The following is a 3504-nucleotide window of genomic DNA, read 5'->3' as shown; positions in this document are numbered from 1 at the left end:
TAGTTCAGTTCTAGTTCAGTTCTAGTTCAGTTCTAGTTCAGTTCTAGTTCAGTTCTAGTTCAGTTCTAGTTCAGTTCTAGTTCAGTTCTAGTTCAGTTCTAGTTCAGTTCTAGTTCAGTTCTGGTTCAGTTCTAGTTCAGTTCTAGTTCAGTTCTAGTTCAGTTCTAGTTCAGTTCTAGTTCAGTTCTAGTTCAGTTCTAGTTCAGTTCTAGTTCAGTTCTAGTTCAGTTCTAGTTCAGTTCTAGTTCAGTTCTAGTTCAGTTCTAGTTCAGTTCTAGTTCAGTTTGTTCTAGTTCAGTTCTAGTTCAGTTCTAGTTCAGTTCTAGTTCAGTTCTAGTTCAGTTCTAGTTCAGTTCTAATTCAGTTCTAGTTCAGTTCTAGTTCTAGTTCTAGTTCAGTTCTAGTTCAGTTCTAGTTCAGTTCTATTTCAGTTTAGTTTAGTTCTAGTTCGGTTCTGCTGCAGTTCTAGTTCAGTCCTAGTTCAGTTCTAGTTCAGTTCTAGTTCAGTTCTAGTTCAGTTCTAGTTCAGTTCTAGTTCAGTTCTAGTTCAGTTCTAGTTCAGTTCTAGTTCAGTTCTAGTTCAGTTCTAGTTCAGTTCTAGTTCAGTTCAGTTCAGTTCTAGTTCAGTTCTAGTTCAGTTCTAGTTCAGTTCTAGTTCAGTTCTAGTTCAGTTCTAGTTCAGTTCTAGTTCAGTTCTAGTTCAGTTCTAGTTCAGTTCTAGTTCAGTTCTAGTTCAGTTCTAGTTCAGTTCTAGTTCAGTTCTAGTTCAGTTCTAGTTCAGTTCTAGTTCAGTTCTAGTTCAGTTCTAGTTCAGTTCGTTCAGTTCTAGTTCAGTTCTAGTTCAGTTCTAGTTCAGTTCTAGTTCAGTTCTAGTTCAGTTCTAGTTCAGTTCTAGTTCAGTTCTAGTTCAGTTCTAGTTCAGTTCTAGTTCAGTTCTAGTTCAGTTCTAGTTCAGTTCTAGTTCAGTTCTAGTTCAGTTCTAGTTCAGTTCTAGTTCAGTTCTAGTTCAGTTCTAGTTCAGTTCTAGTTCAGTTCTAGTTCAGTTCTAGTTCAGTTCTAGTTCAGTTCTAGTTCAGTTCTAGTTCAGTTCTAGTTCAGTTCTAGTTCAGTTCTAGTTCAGTTCTAGTTCAGTTCTAGTTCAGTTCTAGTTCAGTTCTAGTTCAGTTCTAGTTCAGTTCTAGTTCAGTTCTAGTTCAGTTCTAGTTCAGTTCTAGTTCAGTTCTAGTTCAGTTCTAGTTCAGTTCTAGTTCAGTTCTAGTTCAGTTCTAGTTCAGTTCTAGTTCAGTTCTAGTTCAGTTCTAGTTCAGTTCTAGTTCAGTTCTAGTTCAGTTCTAGTTCAGTTCTAGTTCAGTTCTAGTTCAGTTCTAGTTCAGTTCTAGTTCAGTTCTAGTTCAGTTCTAATTCATTTCTCAGTTCTATTGCAATTCTTGTATGTTTTTTTAGTTAGATTGACCGTTCGAACTATGTATTATTAGGCAATTTCTGAATAATTTCTAATCGGAAGATGTGTGAAGTAGGGCAACCATAGTTGATGTGGAGTTTAAATTGAAGTATTAAATTTTGTTAATTCGGTAGAATGTTATAATTAAAAAAACACTTAATCATTATTTATGAATTACACTTTATCTACTGGTATTAAATTTAAATCTTATTACAGAATTTTTCATTAAACCCAAAACTTAAATTAAGGGTCAAAACATTTAATAAATCATTGAAGTGTATAAAAACTTAAACATTTTATTTCAAAAGAAATAAATTTTGTTTATTGTTAAAATTTACATTGGAACAATGTAAAGGTCAACAAAGTTAAACCATGTTGTACTGATGATGACGCCGACAACGATGATGATGGCGATTGGTGGCAACGATGATTTATATTGAAATTTTTTTTTCACAATAAACAAAAAACAGATAGATCATGTTAACGGAAATGTAAACCATATGGAAAACAAGAAAAAATCATTTACAAAATATAAAAACTTTATAACAATTGACACAGTTTAAACTTATTGACTTTGAATTGTGAGAATTTTCTTTTGAAGCTAAAGTTTCTTTATTAACCTTGGCATCATCATGCTAAAAGTAGGTTGAGTTAAACAGCAACAAAAAATAAAAATAATATTTGAAGGTAACTTAAATGTTTAAAGAAATATTGGTGGAAAAAAATACCACGAAATGTGTTTACTTCTAACATCTTTAATCCGTTTGTTTGTTTCGTCAAAAAACGGATTATAAAAAAGTGATTACTAGTTTTTTATTTTAGTAGCTGTTACTAAACAGTATAACTAGCTGACAGCACAAGTGTTTTATGGGTCACCCACAATTTGGTTGGTAGCAAGATTAAGAATGAACCATTTTTTAATAGGTACCAAATAGTATTAATGAATTACCTGTGAAACGCCCAAACCGCAAACACCCACTACACCGTCACACAGCCGTCCACAACAAACAAACAAACAACCCACAAAGGAACACAGGTACCTATTTTAAATATTATAAAATGTCCTGTCAACTTACAAACAGCATCAGTTCCACTCGAACATTGTATGTAAAACACATCCTTTCAAACAAAATACCAAAAAATCTTTAAACCGTTTTTAAAAACAAGAAGCTACATATTACTCAACAATATTTCCATAATCATGGCATCTCAAAAATATACACCAGCCAGAACTTTGTCGGCATCAAACAATATTATCACCACAAGCAGCAACTCTACGACAAAATCTGCAACAGTCGCAATGAACAAAATCTATCAGCAACCACAAAGGCAGCAGCAGCAAGAACAACTTCCCCCTTATCTGCAGCAACCGCAGCTAGGTGTCTCCTATATGCTTTATTTACACCGTGAAGAGCTAAGAAAGCGTAAATCATCCTGTATGCGCATTTCTCGTACCAAATTCCAATTGACACATGAACTCATCACGAAAACCGTTAAAAATATCATAAATGTTCTCCTGATGATTTACAAATTCTTAGTCGGGAAACAATCTTCAAGAAGAATTTGAGACGACAAATTGCACGTATGAATACCATCAACTCTTGCAGAATGCAAATATCAAAAACAACAAAACGATAGATTTTCTGCAGCAGCAAGAAAAGGCACAAAAGGAACATCAGAAACTACAACAACAAAACAATCACAATTCTTACCACAACAGCATCATCATCGAAACCAGCAACATCAGAGCAGTGGTGTTACAGCAATGGAAGGTATTGAAATCTCTGGTTAAATTATGGAAAAAGGGAGCTGCAAAAGAATTTATGCTTGAGACAAGTGATTTTTGAAAAATTATACTGTTTTAAAGTTTTAGTTTTAAGAAATTTTAGTACAACTATAGCTTTAAGTTTTAGAAATGTATAAATAAATTAATAAATATTTGATATTTAATAAAATTAGCTATATTTTAAAATAATTGTTGTATTTTTGTTTAAATTAATATTTTCAGTTTAGTTCTAGTTCAGTTCTAGTTCAGTCCAAGTTCAATTCTAGTTCAGTTCTAG

General features: G+C 32.8%; 1 pseudogene; it reads left to right on the top strand.

Annotated features, from left to right (window-relative positions):
- Positions 1-2642: 2642 nt before the first annotated feature.
- Positions 2643-3233, top strand: LOC119614195 (annotated as a pseudogene).
- Positions 3234-3504: the final 271 nt, after the last annotated feature.

This window comes from Lucilia sericata, unplaced genomic scaffold (genome assembly GCF_015586225.1).
Source record: "Lucilia sericata isolate MDLA Ls3-8-SP2 unplaced genomic scaffold, ASM1558622v1 Contig002683F_arrow, whole genome shotgun sequence".
Taxonomy (NCBI): Eukaryota; Metazoa; Arthropoda; class Insecta; order Diptera; family Calliphoridae; genus Lucilia; species Lucilia sericata.
Note: the sequence above shows the minus strand (reverse complement) of the source record. Positions and strands in the feature narration are given on the sequence as shown.